This window comes from Prionailurus bengalensis, chromosome D1 (assembly GCF_016509475.1).
Source record: "Prionailurus bengalensis isolate Pbe53 chromosome D1, Fcat_Pben_1.1_paternal_pri, whole genome shotgun sequence".
Classification (NCBI taxonomy): domain Eukaryota; kingdom Metazoa; phylum Chordata; class Mammalia; order Carnivora; family Felidae; genus Prionailurus; species Prionailurus bengalensis.
The window spans coordinates 90,992,286-91,015,374 of record NC_057346.1 but is presented as its reverse complement, the minus strand read 5'-3'; positions in this window follow the sequence as shown (position 1 = coordinate 91,015,374).

The window sequence follows — 23,089 nt, the reverse complement described above, 5'->3', positions numbered from 1 at the left end:
TGAGTTGTGGCGGTGGTGTGGTTAATATTTGATAGCCGACCACCTACTGTCCTTGTCAAATATTTGCTTTGCTTACGAGCAGAGCATGCTGGAGTGCTGCCGGTATTCTTCATCAGCCCAGGCAAGTTTCTGAAAAAACAAGCAGCTCAGAACTGTGGTGTTGTCAGAATCTACAGTGAATGCAAAGATGAGTCCCAATGCTGGAGATGAGCGAGGACATTAAGAACAAAAATCTCCTCTATGAGCCTGGATCTAACAGTTCTATAATCAACTGTCAGTGCTTGCTACTTCAAAGGGCCCATCGGCCAGCAGAAAGGGCAGAAAGACCTTTAACCAGCACCTGAAAACCTGTGACCAAACAGCCGCAATTTTTACTGAGTGTCATGTATGCGGTAGGCATCACTCCAAGCGTCTTATGGGTAGTAGCACACAATACCACTTGGAGGTTGGCAATCTTACTACTCTCCTTTTATTTATTTTTTTAATGCTTATTTATTCTGAGAGAGAGAGTATGCACGCAAGCAAATGGGGAAGGGGCAGAGGGAGAAGGAGAAAGAGAAAGAGAATCCCAAGCAGGCTCCGGGCTTCACAGCCCAGGGGCTCGATCTCAGGACCGTGAGATCGTGACCTGAGCCAAAATCAAGAGTCAGACGTTTAACCAACTGAGCCACCCATGCGCCCCTTATTACTCTCTCGTTATATAGATAAGGAAACTACGACGCCAAGAAGTGTAGTAACTTTGCCCATCGGGGGGATCTAGTCATCAATTCAGGCGTTCCATCTCCATGGCCAGGGCTCTGAAATACCATAGCACAAGTTCACAGGTGTGGGTACACCCACACACTGCACTCCCCACATATATACCACACACGATCCACGCTTACACTGGGCACAGACCACAGTGCGTACACCTATCTCACTCCATGCACACGCACACCCCCATCACACATACCCCACTCACCATACGCACATAGCCCACAAATCTCACACATATCCCACACACCACACACTCATCACCTGCCACGTGCACACACTTTGCACGTAGTTGCACGCACCTCACACACCCCACACGTCGTACATACATACAGTGGGAACACACCGCACCACGCACAAGGACATCTCACGCAGATGCCCCACACACACCACATGTGCACACTCACACGTACATGCCCCAAAGCATCCCCAAGATGAGCTGAGAACTAAATAACAGACACCAAGAATAAGCTGCTTATAAAAGAATTTCAAGATGCGTGACGGTCCATTTCTTGTCCTACGAGGTAAAGGTGGCAGCATACATGCTTCACAGGGGAAGGCTCGGAGGTGTCTGTGATACATGGTTGCGTGTCGAGGCAGCTCTACGACAGCACCCTTCTGCTGCTCTGGAGCTCGGACGAGATTCAGGTTCAGCAGGAGAAGCCGCAGCCACACACTCCCCTTCGGGAGACTCACAGCTCGTGGCACGTCCGCAGACTAGATTTCCCAGGGACTGGAAATGCGGTCCCAGCTCTTCAGCCTGCCATTCAAAGCCTCCAGCTATCCCGTCTCCCTGGGACCTTCCCTCTTCAATGCCCTCTTCAGGCACACTAAAGGACTCTTGCTCCCTCGTGCACGCCCGCCCCTGCCTGACATGACATCCATCTTATTTTTTCCAACTTGAACTCAAACCACCCACCCTGGCTAGCTTAGTTTTTCTGATACCATGACAGTTCCCTTAAGTCTGCATCTCCCACCAACCTTTCCATCCCCTAAACTTCTACAGTAATGTATTATCTGTACCACCTGCTTGGCATTTTGATACGTGGTGTACCACATTGTTAGCTAAGTCAAAAGATTTTTAAAATGCTGTATTATATTCTAATTGCCCGGAGACCTACTACCCATTTATTATTCAGTGGCTGTCATTGCTTTAGAAGGATAGCAAAACAGCACTTATTGGCTTTGAGGTTCAAAATAGGATTCTGAAACTTGGAAATAAATGGAATCTTAAAAGAAAGGTGCTTTTGATTTGTGAGAAACCAGCTTTTGGAGAGAGAAACGGTTTGTTAAATTCTAAAATCTTGCCTTCAGCTATTAAGAACTAAGACCCAGGAGATATATAAAGTTTATTTGATAAACACAGTTTTAGGATGAATGTATAATGACATAAAAGGATGTTTTCCCATTCCAAACAAGGTAACGGGCAATGGCTGAGGGAGGAGAGAAACTAGAAAGAAGTGACAGTTTAAACAACAGGATGGCATTACTGCGCCCTGCAGTCTCAGCCTGGGTCTTCACAGACACCCAGGTAAGCTTGGGGGATACATGGTAGCTGTGCCTCACTTTCCAGAGGCAGAAACCTTAGAGATGTCCCTAAAGAGCAGAAGGTATGAAAGCACTGAAATCCAAACGGGAGTGCCATAAGAAGCAGTAGGGTCTTCCCCACAAGTCTACCGAGGCATTAGAGGGTCATGGGGAGTGTGCGCAGGTAAATATTTAACAACTAGCTCTCTTGAAAATAAAAATATCTTTTTTAGAGTAGAGCAGGCAGAATAATGACTCCTCACAGATGTCCACGTCCTAATCCCCAGAAGCTGTGAAGATGTTACCTTAGATGGCAAAAGGAACTTTGTAGATATGATTAAGTCAAGGACCTTGAGATCATCCTGGATTATCCAGATGAAAGAAAGTGAGAGAGATCAAAGCAGAGAATAAATTTCTGTTGTTTCGAGCTACCATGCTTGCAATAATGTGTTACAGAATCAATAGAAAACTAATACATGGAGTTTTAAAATGGCATAAGGACGCCCCAAGGCTAATTTGAAGCTACCAAGGTGATGTTATTGAACACAAGATGGGAAGATTCACATAGATAGCCCTTGTGAGCTGGTACACACTGGCTCCAGAGTACCGCCTGTGTGAGAGCATTTGAATTTTCCATGTCTCAAAGAGTCCAGTAGGGGTGGGATGGACTGGCGGACCTGATGGGATCCTACAGTCATGGTGAGAGAAAACACCATCAAATATAGCATGGACCCCAAATATGAGAACCACACACAGGATTACAGGCTAACATCCAAAGACCAGGGAGATAAACCATAGCCAGCCCTGATGCAGGACAGAGAATGGCCACAGGCCAGATAGTGCCTCCTTTGTCTCCATGCTTCAAGAGTCTCTTTCTGGGGGAGAAAAAGAAGGTAGGTAGATTAGATAGAGAGATAGATGAATAATTTAAATCCTAAATTGACCAAATGTAAATCCTGATTTGACTAACATGATTTGGTTACCTACAAGTGACTCAACTGTTTCCTAATCCCAAAGAGAATGGAGGTGGGGCTCAAAATAAAAATTAAATTTGGTTTTCTGGTATGAATAACTGATACTCAGTATTCAAATTATTTCTTCCAAATAATGTATAAACGCCTTAGGAAAATGCCGCAGGTCTTCTATCCACCCACTGTTGACTCTTAGAGGGCACTGCAACGTTGCCTGACAGGAAGCATAACAGAATCAGTTGCATGGCTATTTCAGCGTGGCTCTCCACCTTCGATGCACACTGACGTCACATGGAGAGCTTTACAGTATGGATGTCTGGGTCCTACCCCCCTGAGATTCTGATTTAACTGGTCTGGTGTGCAGCCTGGGCACTGGGATTTTTAGAAGTTCCGATGAGCAGCCATAGTTGAAACTGGCTGCTCAAACATACTCCTCTTCCTGGAGACGGCTTTGGAATCAAACTAACCCAAGTTTAGAAATTGATTCTACATATACGATCCTACAAAATGAACCTAGATAAATGACTTCATTGTTTTTACAGCTCCGTTTCCTCACCTGTGAATGGATTAATGATATTTAAGTAGAGAGTATTAAGAAGATACTATGCATACAGAGCTTTGCACATGGTGCAAATTCATTTTTGCTAGGTAATGGCTACCATCCTATAACATTATGCTCCAGACTGCCTGTGAATCCTCTTTTTGCAGTCACTGGATATTCTGCTAGAATCCATAAAGTCTCCCCATGCACCTGGAATAAAAATATTAAGGCACAAATCTTTCATCTTATATAATTATCCCATTTGGAAAATTTAAAGTACAAATGGAACTCCATGGCTTGCTCACGTTTCAAAAAGGAAAGCACGTTCTGCATAGAAAACCTTGTCAAAAAGCCCCCAAGCCTCACTCTCATTATGGACCAAATGAGGTTTTTCTGAGGTAGAGGTGATAATACGTTCTAAGGTTTCTGAATATCAAACATACGAGGGCACTTAGGGACCTCCCAAACATATATTTCAAGGATAAAAATCTTTTCATCTTCAAAGAATCCACTTACTATTCAACGAAGATGATTACAAAATAAGACAAATGGAATTATTCTGCCTCAGAGGTGCCGTATAAAAATATACACATGTATATATACAAAAGTAGTTGAGAAAGATTAGAAGTTTGTATAACTGAAAGAAGATAGAGTACAAAAGCTATAAATGAAGTCTCCTGAGAGGATCCCTGCTACTGTTTCTCATTAATAAAAGCTATGAACATGGTGCAGGAAAGATTAAAGGGGCTTGTCTACAAAACATAGGGCAGCAGTTAAAAGCAAAAGTTCTAGAATCAAATCCTCTAGTTCTACCCTAAATCGGTCCCTTACTTAACCTCTGCGTGCCTTGGTTTTCTCATGGATAAAATCAAGATATATCAAGTGGCTGGTGGCAGGATCAAAGTACTAGAATACTCAATGCAGTATTTGGTACACAGCAAATTACCAATAAGCATTAACTACTCTATTCATAAGGAATACACTAGAACTGTGCTGTGCCATAAACTATCTCATAGCCATATGTGGCTATTTAAATTAAATATAGATATGGGGCGCCTGGGTGGTGCAGTCGGTTAAGCGTCCGACTTCAGCCAGGTCACGATCTCGCGGTCCGTGAGTTCGAGCCCCGCGTCGGGCTCTGGGCCGATGGCTCAGAGCCTGGAGCCCGTTTCCGATTCTGTGTCTCCCTCTCTCTCTGCCCCTCCCCCGTTCATGCTCTGTCTCTCTCTGTCCCAAAAATAAATAAACGTTGAAAAAAAATTAAAAAAAAATAAATTAAATATAGATAAACAGAAATCAAATCGAATTAAAAATACATCTCTTAAGTTTCACTAGCTGTATTTCAAGTCCTTGGTACACAGATGTGGCTAGTGACCACCGTAATGGCAGAGGGACATCTCCATCACCACAGATATTAAAGTCTCTACTCAAGTGACAAAGAGCAAGTTCTGAAGCCTCTCTCATTTAGTTAAAGGTAAAGGAGAAGCCTCTCCCTTTCCTCCTCCACTGGGTAGGGAAACACACAGGCAGTGATATTCGTCCCCAGGGAATCCTCTCTGTCAAGACCACAGCTCCTCAGTCCTATATGCTCTCCAGATGGACACTGCTGCTGCTGCTGAATGAACTTGTTTTATGGTCACCAAGCAAGTCCCGCGAGGTGGCCTTGTATTCGACTTAGGTTATACAGACACTTAGCAACTAGGGCATCAGAGGCAGGATTTAGGATCTCTGCCAGAATTTATATTTTCTCAGCTGTCCCATCCTTCTGCATCAAGGTGTGTCCCTCTTTCAGTCTCCCTAAAATTTCTAGCTCACTGGTTCTGATTTTACGTGAACTAGAGAAACTGGATAACCAAAGTTATTGTACAAGAGTAAGACTCTAGAAAGGGCTTTTAGTCTTTTGCAAGGATGTCAATGCACAAACACTGAAAGACTTTTTTTTTTTTTTTTTTTTTTGCTTCCTTCCTAGCCTCTGTCTGTATGCTGGAGAGCTGAGAGTACCACATACCCAGCTAATGGGCAAGGTCGTATTTGAAATACCAGAGGGCAATAAGGATGTATGAAGTGATTCTTTTGGAAAGAGTATAAGAAATAGAAAACATAACAGAAGGGATATAAAGAAATATCTCCAACTAGCAAATCTAGCAAATCTATGAGGAGTGCAAATTTAGACAAATGGCCAATTCTATTCGGTCATGAGCAAATGATATCAAATCATTCATGGATCGGCAAAATCCATTCTTTGGCTATAAAGCACAAAAAAATCTACTTTAGGGACTCAAGTTGGTATATTTAATCATGTATGTATTTAAATGTGTAACTGAATACTTTTTAGGCTGTGTCTATCCACATAATGCCAGCTTGAGGGAAAAAGATTAAATCACCTAAATGGGCATTATTCATGTGAACTTAGATGTGTTTCTTGCTAAACTGACTTGTCTATACAAATGCATGAGAGATCAACTCACTCACGCCATGTAGGATACATCAGCTGATTCTGAGTTCTTGAGTATACTACATCACTCACTATACATATCCTAGCAACACGAAGAACCATGATTCCATTATAGCAATAATGTAGCCCATGAGTGCCCATAAAGCAGAAGGACCTGGATTCAGATTACCTGGACCCAAATCCCAGCCTCTAAAGTCATTTTCAATGCAACTTTTAGGCAAGTGCCAAAATTCACCAAGGCAACTTTCTAATTTATAAAATGGAGTTACTAATAGTCCTTGCCTCACAGAAGTTGCATTTATAACAGCTTTATTAAGCTATAATTCACATAGCATAAAACTTACCATTTTAAGTGTAATATGCACTGGTTTTTAGCATATTTACAGATAATGCAACCATCACCACTATCTAATTTTAGGACATTTATATCACACCAAAAATAAACCTTGTTTTCACCAGCAGTCACTTTGCTTTCTGCCTCCCACCCCGCATCAGTGGCAACTAATAATCTAGTTTTTATCTTTATGGATTTTCCTACTCAGGACTTTTGGTATAAGTAGAATTACACAAGATGTAGTTTTTTATGACTGATTTCTTTAACTTAGCATAGTGTTCTCAAGGTTTATCTGGTTGTAGCATGTAGCATGCTTCATTCCTTTTCATTATGAAATAACATCCCATTGTATGGATTATTATATCTTGTTCATCCATTTATCCGTTGATGAACATTTGGGTCGTTTATACATGTTAGCTACTCTGAATAATGCTACAATGAACATTTTGGTACAAGTTTTTGTGTAGACATAGATTTTCACTTTTGAGTATTTACTTATGAGTGGAATTTCTGGGGCATATGGTTTTGTATTTGTATTTCCCTGATGACTAATGATGTTGAGTATCTTTTCATGTGCTTATTAGCCACTCAGATAAATTCTTCGGAGAAATGTTTATTCAAATCCTCTGCCCATTTTTTAATTGTGTTGTCTTTTAACTGCTGAGTTGTATTATTTTTTTTGTCTATTCTTGATATAAGTCCACATCAGATATATGGCTTACAAATATTTTCTTCTATTTTGTGTGATTATTTTTCCACTTTTCTATTTTTTTTTTAATTTTTTTAACGTTTATTTATTTTTGAGACAGAGAGAGACAGAGCATGAACGGGGGAGGGTAGAGAGAAAGAGGGAGACACAGAATCTGAAACAGGCTCCAGGCTCTGAGCGGTCAGCACAGAGCCCGATGCGGGGCTCGAACTCACAGACCGTGAGATCATGACCTGAGCCGAAGTCGGACGCTTAACCGACTGAGCCACCCAGGTGCCCCTTTTTCCACTTTTCTGATGGTGATCTTTGAAGCACAAAGTTTTCCATTTTCATAATCTTCATCTTATCTGGGTTTTTTTGTTGTTTCTGTTTGTGGCATGTTTGAAAAACCACGGTCTAACCCAAAGTTAGTAACATTAATCTTATGTTTTCTTCAAAGAGCTTCATAGTTTTAGCCCTTACATTTAGGTCTATGATCCATTTTGACCTAAATTTTGTATGCCGTGTGAGGTAGAGGTTCAAACTGATTCTTTTGTATGTAGATATGCAGTTGTCCCAGCACTAATTGTTAGAAGGACTATTATTTCCCCCACTGAACCATGTTGACACTCTTGAAAATCAATTGAGCATAAATATAAGAATTAATTTCTGGACTCTCAGTTCTATTCCATTGCTATTTGTGTCTATCCTTATGCCAGTATAACACTGTCAGTTAATTACTGTAGCTCTATAGTAAGTTTTGAGATTGGGAAGTGTGAGTCCTCTTTGTTCTTCTTCAAGACTGTTTGGCTATTGTGGATCCTTTGCATTTCCGTAAGAATTTTAGGATCAGTGAACACAGCAGTGTCTGCAAAACAGACAGCTGGGATTTGGTAGGTATTGTGTTGAATCCGTTTATTAAATGCTTTGTAAGAAGCTGAATTATAAGGGGGAAAGAGCACTGGCTAGAACTTAAGAAGTGTAGGTTCTTGCCCTTTGAAAAACCATTTCCATTCCTAGGATTTCAATTTCTTCATGTGTAAAATATGAAAGTTAGGCTATGTTGATTTAAAATATCCCATTCAAATTCAAGACTTTAAGGTTCTATGTATGTCTCAGGCTTGAGAATACTCTCAGCAGTTTGGTAGAAAAAATTCATCTTTTAAAAACATCAACAGATGAGGATTAAGGAGTATACTTGTCGTGATGAGCACAGGGTACTATATAGAATTGTTCAATCACTATATTATACACCTGAAACTAACATAACACTGTATGCTAAGTAACTGGAATTAAATCTAAAACCTTTTTTAAGTTTTAAAAATCAATAATTTTGACCTATCAAATCAACAATCCTGGAAACCTGACAAACATAACAACTCTGGAGATAGAGAAGATCCTAGCTTGGAGGGATTTTTTCTTCTACTAGATTAAATATAAGCCAATTTCAAACAAATAGTTTGTTAAAAACCTGCAGTTATTAATGGGCTCTCATGATGTTGTTCATGTGAATATAGGGGTTTTTTTTTTAATGAAGCACTGCTTTATTTATTTATTTATTTATTTATTTATTTATTTATTTATTTTTCAGTGTTTATTTTTGAGACAGAGAGAGACAGAGCACGAGCTGGGGAGGGGCAGAGAGAAAGAGAGACAGAGAGAGAGAGAGAGAGAGAGAGAGACAGAATCAGAAGCAGGTTCCAGGTTCTGAGCTGTCAGCCCAGGGCCCCATGTGGGACTCGAACTCACGAACCGGCGAGATCATAACCTGATACGAAGTCTGATGCTTAACCGACTGAGCCAACTGTATTTGGTGTACAGTCATTTCAAATAAAACCTAGGTATATGTTAATATCTACAATTTCATCTAGCAGTATATAAAAGCCAAAGGGAACATATGCCAATTACTGTCTTAATGAATATAGAGTATCTCAATGATTAAATATTAAATACATAATTATTTCATATATTACGCTCATCCATTTCCCCCTAAGTTTTAAGGTGACATTCATAATCATAAACATCTGGGACAAATACTTCTACTTTTTACTTTTTTAGTCTCTAAATAAACTCTCTAGTACTAGCTGGTTAAATACATCGGATGCTCATATTCAAGTTTTCAAGAGGTCTACACATATATTAGGCATGTACCACATACCATATACCAGGTGTGGAAGACACAAAGATTAACAAATAGTCCTTACTCTTAGAATTCACCATCTATTGTCATTGGGAAGTCAGATACAAAGAAGGGAATCACAGTACAATGAAAGAATTGCTATAATATGAGTATAAAAACTGTTTTGAGGATACAGAGGGAGTATAGAGGCTACTGACTTCTGTAGAAAGGTAAGGAGAATCTCAGAAACAGTGATAAATGAGGCAAGACTTCTTAGCTAAAGACACATCTGTCCTGATGTGAAATATGGGAAAACAAGAAGAATCGTGAATAAGTCCAAGATGTCTAGCTTGGGACTTGCTTGTCTAGTTTGTCTAGATGATGATGAAACTTTACAGAAGTTGTTCTCATACAAACAAGCTCTGGTTATGTCAGTGGAGTTGAACTCCAGATAAAGAAAAATACTAACCTACATTGCCTCCTCCCTCACCCTAAACTAGAAAGAAGAATTCCAAAGTACAACTTTAAACTTTTTAAATGTTTACTCATTTTTGAGAGACAGAGAGAAACAGAGCATAAGCAGGGAAGGTGCAGAGAGAGAGGGAGACACAGAATCTGAAGCAGGCTCCAGGCTCTGAGCTGTCATCACAGAGCCCGATGCGGGGCTTGAACTCACGAACTGCAAGATCATGACCTGAGCCAAAGTCGGATGCTCAACCAACTGAGCCACCCAGGCACCCCTCCAAAGTAGAACTTTATTTTTTTCATACATTTCATCCAAACAATTATTGCATCACACAGTTATCCAAATAGCATATCTCCACTGACCAAAACTCAAATAAGAATAAAAAATGAAGGTTATTCCCAATGATACGATATTTATTTTTCTAATATTAATGGTGTTTTCTGCTTCCTCACATATGATGAATTTTTGATATAGAAATAAAAATGAGGGACGCCTGGGTGGCTCAGTTGGTTAAGCGTCTGACTTTGGTTCAGGTCATGATCTCGTGATTCGTGGGTTTGAGTCCCACATTGGACTCTGTGCTGACAGCTCAGAGCCTGCAGCCTGCTTCAGATTCTGTGTCTCTCTTTCTCTCTCTTGCCCTCCCCACTCACATTCTGTCCCTCTCACTCTCCCTCTCAAAAATAGATAAATGTTAAAAAAAATGATATTGCACCTTAGGCAATATCAAACTGACAATTACCACTTCCCTTGGAAAAGATATAAACTGGAGTGGCTACACTAATATCAGACAAAATAGATTTAAAACAAAATATTACTAAAGATAAAGAGGAATATTTTATAATGATAATGATGAAAGAGTAATCTACCAGGAAAATACAACACCATATATGCACCTAACAATGAGACCCAAAATACACAGAGCAAAAACTGACAGAAATTGAAGATACAGACAATTCAATGGACATAGCTGAAGAGTTCAAAACCCACTTTCAATGGTAGACAAGACAACTAAGCAAAAGATCAACTAGGGAAGGAAAGACTCTAGAAGTGTGATCCCATATGTTCCTGTAAAATTTGGAAAAGTAATATATTTAAGTGAAAAGTCTTTAAGATTGTCTCTTCACAGTCTGACTCCCCTTTTGCCATGCCTGCTGTCATGTCAGGTAGCAATGGAGTAACTAGGAGAATCTTTGGAATTTGGGGGCAACTTTGGGTATCTAAGGAAGAGTTGCATATCAGACACTTATAGTTTGAGTGGAACACGCTTATGTGGCTTACTGTTATCTCTAGCTTTCCCCACTGGGAATGGCTTTCAGGAGTACTCACCCACTGTCATAAACACAGGACCAGAATTGTGTAGATAGTGGAGGAGAAACCAGGTTTGAAATAGGAGGCCCTGAACCTAGTTTGTAGAAAATTCTTCCAATCACCAAAAATGTAAAATTGTAAGCATAAGAAACAGAGTAATCTTTCTGTTCTGGAAAATATTTAACAATGTGGCACTTATTATTATAAAAATACCATACTTTTTTTTTTTTGCCTTTTTGGTGGTAAACAGAAAATAGAATTTATCAGAATTCCTTTAGGGCACAAACCTATAAAACAATGAGTGTATCTATGAGGTAAGTCATGTATATTATGCATCAAAACTATTGAGAATAAATACACTTTTTAATCAACCATGGTAAGACTGAAAATATTACAAAAATCGTATATTTTCACATGAAGAAATGTTCAATGCATGCAGTCAAAAATATATATAGAGAGAAAAATGCTACTATAAACATGTCTTAGTCTGCTTATGCCGCCATAGCAAAATACCATAGACTAAGTGACTTAAACAACAGACATTTATTTCTTACAGTGCTGGAGTCTGGGAAGTTTAAGATTAAGGGCCTGGCAATCCAGCCTCCATTCAGAGGCCTTTTTCTCTTAGCTTGTAGGTGGTTGCTATCTCACTGTGTGCTCATGTGACCTATTCTTTGTTCACATGCTAAAGACAGATTGACAATGAGCTCTGTGGTGTCTCTTCTTCTCAGATCCCACCCTAATGACCTAATCTAACTGGAATTACCTCCCAAAGGCTCCATCTCCAAATACTGTCATATTGGAGGTTAAGGCTTTTACATATTCACATTACTGTGTACAATAATTAATAAAATTATTATATATTTAATGGTGTTTGTGATATTTGAAAGCTCATTAACATTTGCAATTCATTTGATTTATTTTCTCTTTCTAAATAAATATTCACTTTCATACCTAATTTTTTTACATAATTTCACACTCTTTCTTTCAAAGAGGATCCCAATAGTTGTATAAGCTTTCAGTCACACAAAAACTGGACCCCTTTCTGCCCTAAACATTGCTTTTCCATGCCCCATATCTTCCAGTTCTTTCTCTAGTTCTCCTTTAAAGCTGCCCATCTTAAACACAACCTTCACCTTGCCATGTATCATTTCCCCCTTAAGTTCTAGCCAACTAGAGAATTTCTATCTATTCTCAAGATTCTAAATCACACATCTCAAGAGTAAATCTAATAAAAGCAGAAAGAAGTTAAACAATCACTATCACACATAGAGAGTCATAAGGAGGATAAGGTTGGGAGCACTTATACATTAATTTTTGTTTCTATATATTCAACATATACAACCTTCGCCATCAAAGGGTATAAATACCTGAGTTATAGGCACCATACTTTCCCCAGTACCACTCTTCCTCCAACCCTCAGGCCCTGTGGCTTATTATCTATCATTCAGGTTTGATTCTCTCCCACTGCCCCCCCCCAGTATACCATAGCAACTTGGCTTTCTTTAGGTGCCCTTCAGTCAATCAGTCCTGCCTGCGTAGGTCTGCATTAACAGGTGTTGGCCCCAAGGAAATGATTTTTCAAAAAAGCTCCTTAGCTCCAAAGTCAATCAGTCAATATCTATAAATTCAGAGAGGGGGTAGGAGCAAGCCTCACACCCCCAAGTTGCACTTAGACTTCACAAGGGCTCACTACTATCCATAGAGAAAACTGCCATGTAAACCCAAAGTATGAAGCTTTATTCTCTCCCTGGGACTCAGAGGCAGGGAGATTTCTTAACAAATGCTCTCACTGTGGTGTACAAATGATATTGATCCGTGCAGTTGGCACTGAGAGCTGGGGCTGCTATATTGCATTTTTTAAACTTTCATCTCTAAATCCAAGCTGGCAGTTTGGTGTCAAATATAGCAGAACCCTTTTCCATCAGTATTCACCTAACAGATGGAGAAATATCCTGATTTACTGGAATCCAGGTAACTGTGGCTTTCAGTGTACTGGAATATTTTGCTGACTCTGCTTTCAGAAAAAGTCTAATCACAAAGATATCTCCAAGACAATGAAGCAAAAAACAAAAACAAGACAAAAAATCTTGTGTATTAAGTTAGCAGCTGCCAAAAAGTGTTCTTGAAGTATTTTAGGATCATTGATTGTCCATCTCAATAGTCAACCTTTTTGCAATTCCATGATGTCCTATAACATCCTGCCATCAGAATCCATTACTTTTTTAAAACAACGTTCTATTGTTTAAGGCAGGAAAATGAACGTGACCATTTTAAAAGGAATTTCAGCAAGCGCTGAAGTGTAAATGATTACTTAACCCTCAGTGGGCCAGATAATCCAATTAGAACATCATTGCTTAAACAGTTTGACTAATTAAGCTTTTATTGTGTAAGAATCAATGGTTTAAAATAAAAGTTGTTTCCTTGGCTTAAATAATTATTTAGAAGATTTAGTAATTCAAATTATTTAAACAGAATTGTCTTCAATATCCCTGAAAAGTCCACTTTGGGGCCTTCTTCCTTTTCCCTATGAGTCATTATTCTTAGTCCTACTGGTAATAGTGGTGACAGTCTACAGCACGTATGCCTCCTAAGATTATAAGTTACCTTTGTATAGTGTGTCTCATATTGATATTTAGATATTGTACTATTTTACTTGTTTACATCCTGTATCTTCAACTAAAGTTTAAGTAACTTGAGAAAAGATAATGAATCTTATTCATTTTGTATTCCATCCACATCTCACAAAACTCCTGAGATATAATAGATTTAAAAAATATATTAGTTTTCTTCATACACATAGGGACATATGTATTCATTGTGTTAGATAATGTGAGTTATAACTCAGCCAAAATTGGTCAAATACCATTTAGACATGTCATGAACAAAGCAATAAGAAAAGGAATCTTATATGCTATCCCATTAAACATCACAACAGCCTTGGAGAAACCATTTGCAATTCTCATTTTACAGAGAAGTTTGAGAGTTATAGATGAAAAAAAAATTACTCAGTGCTACAGATCTAGTATGTTCTGGAGCAGTAATGCAAAATTACATCCAAAATCCATTTCCCTACCCTGAAACAGTGGTTTCTATCAGGAGAGACATCTTCTGAGCCCTCCACCAATTCATTTGGAGTTTCTATGCTTTAACAAGAATCCTAAGAGCACAAAACAGAGAACTGGGAGAGGGTCTGCATTCTCAGCCCAAGGACATAACATTTTTGCTGATCATTCTCTGTGGCCTGTACCTACTCCTCAGGGCCAGTCCTAGGATTAATTGGACATTCAACGCTGGGTGGGTTCAAGGATACTCACAGTGGTTCAACCTCAGAGATCCTATCAGGTTCCTTTTCCAGGGCACTCTCTAAGTGTAGAGTGTGCACAGTATCCAAAGCAACCCACGGCATCTGGAGTGTTACATGCAGGTGAGGACACATAAATCCCATAGGCAGAAACCTCTTCTCAAACTCTATTTCTACTCTTAAATCTCACTCCATCAGATCTGACCACTTTATGCCTTCTCACACCAAATACATGTGTTCATCCTGATCTGCTAAAATATCTCCAATAGGAACAAAACAAAACCTTTTGAGAAACATATACAGACCTCTATCTTCTGAGGGAAGAACAGGAAGAGTTTTAGCATGAGGTTGGCTTTATTTTCATCATCTTAATTTTATAATTACGAGCTTTCATTTTTCCCCCCCAGATATACTAGTATGGTGGAGTTGTGGATAACTTTTGGTACAGTTGAGTTTTAAATTGTTTTGTGGGAAAGAATAATGGTGTGAAAGATGTCCATGCCCTAATTCCCAGAATCTATGAATATGTTACCCTAAATGGCTAAAAAAAAAAAAAAGGATTTTACAAATTGATTAAAGTAATGAATGTTGGATAAAAAGAATTATCCTGGATTATCCAAATGGACCCAATTACATGAGTCCTTAAAATCAAAGAATTTTCCCTGGTCAATCAGAGACAGACAAACAGAGAAAGAAAGAAAGAGACAGAGCTGGTGATGGAAAAAGAGTCAGAAAGATTTGATATTGATGACTCTGAAGATGAACTGAGGGTACCATGAGCCAAGAAATGTGGGAACCCTCAAAAAGCTGGAAAAGTCAAAGAAATGGGTTCTCTTTTAGAGCCTTCAGACAGGAACATAGCCCTGCTACCACCTTGATATGAGCCCACTGAGACCATGTCAGACTTCTAAAGCACAGACCTCTACGATAATAAAGTTGTGGGTGTAGGATTTTTTTGTGTTTTTTTAAGTTTATTTATTAATTTTGAGAGAGAGAGAGAGAGACCGTGAGCAGGGGAGGGTCAGAGAGAGAGGGAGAGCCTGAATCTCAAGCAGGTGCTGCACTGTCAGTGAAGAGTCCGAGGTGGGGCTCAATCCCACGAACCATAAGATCATGACCTGAGCGAAAATCAAGAGCGAGATGCTCAACCAACTGAGCCTCCCAGGTGCCCCTAGAGTTGTGCTTTTTTAAACCACTATGTTTATGGTAATTAATTGTGCCAACAATAGAAAACAGATTTTTACATAGATGTAATCTTGACAAATTATAAACAAAATTTTATAAACAGAAACATTGACATTGGAGGAACCATTAAAATTTACTTAATTACATTTTTCAGAAAACTTACACTTCATTTTAAAAATCAAATAGTACATTAGGGCTTGTAGGGAAAATAAGTAGTCCCCTATCTTATACCCACCTCCACTCCTAAGTCCTACTTCCAGAAATAACCACTTTTAACTCCGAATTGCTTTTTTTTTTTTCAGTTTTCCATGAGGGCTTTGCATCACTCAATGATTTGCTCACTTTACTATTTCTTGGTTAATTATTGTGCAACATTATTGTTTGACACTATGAAATGATAAAGATTTAACTCAGACCATTTTCCCATTCCCCTCCTAATATATTTTTGGGTTTTTTTTAATTGGTTCCATTTTCTGGCTTGAAATAATGCACTCCAACATTTCAGCCCCAACCAACTGGCCAATAGCCGGAACCTTTTGTCACAATACTTTTTAAGACACAGTGCCCATGTTCCCACCCGTCTTTCCACTCCTCATACACACTTCTGCCTCCAGGCTTTTGTCTTCAGAATTTTATTTTCACATTTCTGTTCTGCAACCAAATTTAAGTCTCAAGATCTGGACAATAATAAACAGGGCTTATATTATTATGACCATGTAAGTACCATTTGTGGCAGGGCCAAGCAATGTTCTCTAGTTATATTTTCTTTTTACGTGGCCTTTTATCCTGATTTTTCTACTGGTCTTTAATGTTTTCTTGCATTATTTACCCTTATTGAATTCTTAAGTTTTTCCATTTCTCTGGGATAATATCAAATCTCTTAAATACCCTCCTGGGGTCTTCTGGTCTCTTTCTCTGCAAAGGACTCTTATTCTCTAAGCATGATTGTCAGGCTGAACTTCCCTTTATTATTCCCTCAAACCATTCTTTCTTCCTGGATCCTAAATGTGCATGATTCATGGTTTGCACCTTCATTTCTCCAGGATATAAACACAAGTAGTTTCCTTAAAAATGCTGTGTTTGTTGTTGGTAAGAAAGCAAATCGGTACAGTCACTATGAAAAACAGTACAGAAGTTCCTCAAAAATTAAAACTAGAACTACCATATAATACAGCAAGCTCATTTTTGGAAATATATCAAATGGAAATGAAATAAGTATTTCAAAGTGATATTTATACTCCCACACTCATTGCAGCATTTTTCATTATAGCCAAGACATAGAAACAATCTAAGTCTTCCTCCTCGGATGAATGAACAAAGAAGATGTGGTATGTGTGTGTGTGTATATATGTGTGTGCATATATATATATTTATATATGTATATATATGTGTATATATATATACATGTATAATATTCCTTATCACATATATATATATTTGCTATATATTATATGTATATATTGTATTATACATCCATGAGAAAGAAGGACATTGTGTCATTTGTGACATGGATAAACCTTAAGAGCATTATGCTAAGTAAAAGAAGTCAGACAGAGAAAGACAAATACTATATGATCTAATTTATATGTTCTTTTTTTACATGTATCTACTCTCAGAAATATAGAGTAGAATCATGGTTGCCAAGAGTCAGGAGTGGGAGAAATAGGAAGATGTTAATCAAGGGTATAAACTTCCAGTTATAAGGTAAATAAGTTGTGGTGATTTAATATGCAGCATGGTGACTATAGTTAACAATCCTGTATCATATACTTTAAAGTTACTAAGAGAACAGATCTTAAATGTTTTCAGCAAATGCACACACAAAAATAGTAATTATGTGAGGTGATAGAGGTGTTAACAAACCCTACTGTGGTAGTCATTTTGCAATATATATGTGTATCAAATCATCACATTGTACACCTTAAACTTACACAATGTTACATGTCTATTATATCTCAGTAAAGTTTTAAAAATGCTGTGTGATTTTGGGGGCACCTGGGGCCAGTTAAGCATCCTACTTCAGCTCAGGTCATGATCTAGGAAGCTCGTGAGTTTGAGCCCTGCGTCGGGCCCTGTGCTGACAGCTCAGAGCCTGGAGCCTGCTTCAGATTCTGTATCTCCCTCTCTCTCTGCTCCTCCCCCACTCATGCTCCATCTCTCTCTCTCTCTCTCTCTCTCTCTCTTTCTCTCTCTCTCTCACTCTCAAGAATAAACATTAAAAATTTTTTTTTAAATGCTGTGTGATTTTTGCAAAAGATCTTTACTCTCACATTTGATTGATGCTTTGGTTGATTCTTGACAACATCATTTTTTATTTTAACATTTATCTCGAAGTATAGTATACATATAGAAATGTGGCCAAATATAATTGTACCATTGAATGAATTATTACAAAGTTAACATGCTTATGTGATTGCCACATAGAGCAAAAGAGAAAATATTACCAGCACCCCAAAATCTCCCTTTTCATCCCTAACACTAACTCTTCCCTCTTCTCAAAATCATTATATCATTATAGATAAGCATCTCTGCCTGCTTATGAAATATAAATGGGCTCATTCATAATTTTTTATAGCATGTAGCTACATTATACATCATTATCATGGATCACTATACATTATTGTACATTATATGTCATCAGATGAATATATCATAATTTATGTATCCATTATTCTGCTAAAGCAGATTTGCGTCAATAGTTTGGTGCCATTAATAATAATATTAATATGAATATTCTTTTTTTAAGTTTATTTATTTTGACAGAGAGAGAACATGCATGTATAAGCAGGGGAGGGGAAGAGAGAGAGGGAGAGAAGGGGAGAGAGATAAAGAGTGAGAATCCCAAGCAGGCTCTGCACTGTCAGCACAGAGCCCAATGTGGGGCTCGAACTCACACACCGAGAGATCATGACCTGAGCCAAAACTGAGTCAGATGCTCAACCGACTGAGCCACCAAGGTGCTCCTAATTCTTATGCATATATTTGCATGCACACATGTAAACATTTCTGTTAGGTATATCTCTAGAAGTGGAGTGTTTGGTTATAGAATCTATTAATGTTAAACTTGATTAGATACTGGCAAAGAATTTTGAAAGTGGTTATAGCAATTCACACTCTCACCAGCAGTATATGAAAGTGTCACGTGTTTTACTTCATTGCCAACACTTAATATAGTCTTTTTAAATCTAGCTTTTTTGTTAAAATTTCTTAAAGTGAAGCCTATCACATAAGCTTCCTGTCCATTTTTACGTAAGAACACAGTTGTACCTAGAAAAGCATAAAACTGTTAGGGTTGCATCCTGAAAGTGGAATTTAATGCACGTTTATTATGTGCAAGGACTTCTACTTCAGCACTCTACATTCAACCCCACCAACTTCCACTCTAGAGAACTGTGGTAACATAGAGCAAAATTAGACTAGTCAACTCAATGGAACTTGAGATTTTTTGAGGCTGTGTGATACCCAATGGAACCCCATAGAGATAGATTATATTACCTTTCAAGCTTATCTGTCAACTCATATCCCATCATGAGCAGCTTTAGAAGAGTATTCTGATACCAACTTTCTTACAACTTCTGTTCTTTCAGACTTACTACTATTTCAACACAAGATTTTAAGTCCCTATTTTTTATTTTTCAATACTCATACAATTTATTTTCAAGATTGCATTTTTACACTTGATCTTAGCCAAAAGGCCGAGAAGCGATCAAGATTGCATTTTCGAAGAAATTAGCCCATTTAAATTTTACATACCAGAAAATAAAAACTAAATTACTATCAAAGTGTTGGGGTGCCTGGCTGGCTCAATCAGTAGAGCATGTGATTCTTGATCTTGAGGTCATGAGTTCAAGCTCCATGTTGGGCGCAGAGCTTACTTTAAATACAAAAATACATACATACATAATTTTTTTTTTAAAAATTACTCTCGGGGGTGCCTGGGTGGCTCGGTCGATTAAGTTTCCAACTTGGTCTCAGGTCGTGATCTCATGGTTTGTGAGTTCGAGCCCCACATCGGGCTCTGTGCTGACAGCTCAGAGCCTGAAACCTGCTGCGGATTCTGTGTCTCCCTCTCCCTCTGCCCTCCCCCTACTTGTGCTGTGTCTCTGTCTCTCAAAAATAAATAAGTGTAAAAAATATTTTTAAAAATTATTATCAAAAGATCATAAAACTCTTGACTGATAACTCAAGGTAAGACAGAATTTTAATTAAATTAGCTGGGAAAAGAGAGATTTAGCTTTCTTTGGTAGATAAACAACTGTCAGATAAACATGGAGTCAGTCAGGACTTTGCTCTATTGAAAAATATCAGTTTTCTGATTGAGAAATAAAGAAAAGAATAGAAAGGTTTATAAAACCATTTGTTCTTCTGAATAGTTCGCTCTGCATCATTTTGAATTATAGTACTTCCCGTGGTTAATAATGGACCTATAATAAGAATGTGTACAATGCATGATATCACCATAGCTGTTAAAGTCATCATTTCATTGATGGACAAAATGATGGGCTGCACTTGGTTAGACCTTTTCTTTCTAATGGAATACTGATGCTTACTTATTCCTATACTGAGAAATATCCCTCTAGGCACGTTTCCCTTGAGATCTAAATGACAGCTATGCAAAACTAATGGTATAGGAATTTACCCCTGTAAAATTACAAACACTTGCACAGAATTGATCTCATTTGATTCTAAAGGTGATCTGTCTGGAATATGTTCATATTAGTGTTCCTGTTTTATAAATTACAAGGTTCAGAAAGGTTAAGTGACAACTCAAAGCTGTGCATATTATAATTGTAATACCTTAAACTAAACCCAACTTTCCTTTCCCCTGAAATTCAAGTGTTCTTTCTATTGAGCAAGGCTGGCTGTGTATTGATAGAGTAAAGCCAGTGATTATTTGGAGATGGGCACTAGCCTATGAGTAAAGACATTCATTGCTGAACTCACAGAGATTTGACATGATTTACAAAATATCTGATCCAGTTCTCTTTTTTTCCTATCCCTGTTTTCTAAGACAGAAATATAAATAAAATTACAGATGAGGGAGAAGGTGAACTCCATGCCAAATATGTTTTCTTCAACTAGTAAAACTATAAGAAGTGAATTTAATGATATGTAAATGGAGGTAAGATATAGAAGCCTTGAGTATGACTGTGATTTGAAAAATCACCCGTGGAGGAAATAAACAATATAGCCAACCAATCACTGGGATTGAGAGGTCATTAAGAGACAGAAGAGTTTTCCTTAAACTGAAGCAAAGTTCTGAATGGACAGGTTTTAGACATTATACAAGCACACGTTAAATTATATATATCAGACAATGCTTGTAGAATCTGTTGTTCCAGCCATTGTTGAAATTCAAACTCTATGAAATTTAACATGATTGGGAAATGGACATAAAAGATTTTCCTTCTGAATTCTGTATTACATTCTGATGGCTAGTTTATAGTATGGTGCATTAGTTTGTGTAACTTTTATAGGGACCAATACCCCTTCCAACTCCCTTAATACAGTCAATAGCTCCCTTGTGCCAGAAGATAAAGAAGATAAGGAAATCATTGCAAATAATTTAATTCCCGAGTACAGTACTGAAGGATCCTGGGAAGACGGTGGCGTAGGAGGACGCTGGGCTCACTGCGCGTCCTGCTGATCACTTAGATTCCACCTACACCTGCCTAAATAACCCAGAAAACCGCCAGAAGTCTAGCAGAACGGAGTCTCCAGAGCCAAGCACAGATGAGAGGCCCATGGAAGAGGGTAGGAACTGCGGAGAGGCGGTGCGCGCTCCACGGACTGGCGGGAGGGAGCCGGGGCAGAGGGGCGGCCCGCCGGCCAAGCAGAGCCCCCGAATCTGGCTTGCAAAAGCGGAGGGGCCAGACGGAGTGTGTTCCGACATCAAGCGGGACTTGACATTTGTAAGGTTATAAGCTAACAGCTCTGCTCAGAGAATGGGAGAGCTGGAGGACAACGGGAGGAAGAGTTGTTGAGCCCTGGAGGACAGAGCTCAGCTTGGCGGGGAACAAAGGCGCTCGCCAGCGCCATCTAGCTCGCCCATCCCCCAGACAAAATCCCAAAGGGAACCAGTTCCTGCCAGAGAACTTGCTTGCACCACGCAAACACCCAACTCTGTGCTTCTGCGGAGCCAAACCTCCGGCAGCGGATCAGATTCCCTCCCGCTGCCACAGGGCCCCTCCTGAAGTGGATCACCTAAGGAGAAGCGAGCTAAGCCTGCCCCTCCTGCCCCTGTGCACCTTGCCTACCCACCCCAGCTAATACGCCAGATCCCCAGCACCACAAGCCTGGCAGTGTGCAAGTAGACCAGACGGGCCACGCCACCCCACAGTGAATCCCGCCCCCAGGAGAGGGGAAGAGAACGCACACACCAGTCTGAGTGTGGCCCCAGTGGTGGGCTGGGGGCAGACACCAGGTCTGACTGCGGCCCCGCCCACCAATGCAAGTTGTTCAAGACAACACAGGGGAAGTGCCATGCAGGTCAGCACCACTCCAGGGACTATCCAAAATGACGAAACAGAAGAATTCCCCTCAGAAAAAAGTCCAGGAAATAACAACAGCTAACAAACTGATCAAAAATGATTTAAACAATATAACAGAAAGTGAATTTAGAATAATAGTCATAAAGTTAATCACTGGGCTTGAAAACAGTATAAAGGACAGCAGAGAATCTCTTGCTACAGAGATCAAGGGACTAAGGAACAGTCATGAGGAGCTGAAAAACGCTTTAAACGAAATGCATAACAAAATGGAATCCACCACAGCTTGGCTTGAAGAGGCAGAGGAGAGAATAGGTGAACTAGAAGATAAAATTATGGGAAAAGAAGAAGCTGAGAAAAAAGAGAGATAAAAAAAATCCAGGAGTATGAGGGGAAAATTAGAGAACTAAGCAATGCACTAAAGAGAAATAATCTACGCATAATTGGTATTCCAGAGGAGGAAGAGAGAGGGAAAGGTGCTGAAGGTGTACTTGAAGAAATCATAGCTGAGAACTTCCCAGATCTGGGGAAGGAAAAAGGCATTGAAATCCAAGAGGCACAGAGAACTCCCTTCAGACGTAACTTGAATCGATCTTCTGCACGACATATCATAGTGAAACCGGCAAAATACAAGGATAAAGAGAAAATTCTGAAAGCAGCTAGAGATAAACATGCTCTAACATATAAAGGGAGACCTGTAAGACTCGTGACCGATCTCTTACTGAAACTTGGCAGGCCAGAAAGGAATGGCAGGAGATCTTCAATGTGATGAACAGAAAAAATATGCAGCCGAGAATCCTTTATCCAGCAAATCTGTCATTTAGAATAGAAGGAGAGATAAAGGTCTTCCCAAACAAACAAAAACTGAAGGAATTCGTCACCACTAAACCAGCCCTACAAGAGATCCTAAGGGGGATCCTGTGAGACAAAGTACCAGAGACATCGCT